This window comes from Triticum dicoccoides, chromosome 2B (genome assembly GCF_002162155.2).
Source record: "Triticum dicoccoides isolate Atlit2015 ecotype Zavitan chromosome 2B, WEW_v2.0, whole genome shotgun sequence".
In the NCBI taxonomy this organism is placed as follows: Eukaryota; Viridiplantae; Streptophyta; class Magnoliopsida; order Poales; family Poaceae; genus Triticum; species Triticum dicoccoides.
This window is the reverse complement of record NC_041383.1, coordinates 202,377,395-202,377,890: the sequence shown is the minus strand read 5'-3', so window position 1 is coordinate 202,377,890 and position 496 is coordinate 202,377,395.

Here is a 496-nt window from a genome sequence, read left to right as displayed (position 1 = left end):
GCATCTCGGGCTTCGGCGGCAGCTCCACCTTGGGCAACTCCGACTTGGGTGGCATGTGCACCTCCGGGACAGGCGGCAGCTCCACCTTGGGCAGCTCCGGCTTGGGTAGCAGGTGCACCTCAGGGACCGGCGGAAGCTCCACCTTGGGCAGCTCAGGCTTAGGTGGCATGTGCACTTCTGGGAACGGTGGCAGCTCCACCTTGGGAAGCGATGGCACCTCGGGCTGGTGCTCCTCCTTGGATGGAACGGTATCCTCTAGGATTCTCGCCGCCCCGCTCATGGCAACGCATGAGACAAGAAGAACGAGGAGGAAAATGGCGGAGTTTTTCAAAACCATATTGCTCGACGTGTGCAGCTGGAGCACTGGCTAGCCTGGGCAGTGAGCAGTGCGGTTTGAGTGTGGGAGAGATAGCAGCTCCTATTTGCTACTTATAGGGTACAGAAGGCAGCATGCGCAGAGAGTCCGGAGCTTTGCAACAAGTTAGGTCATCTACTT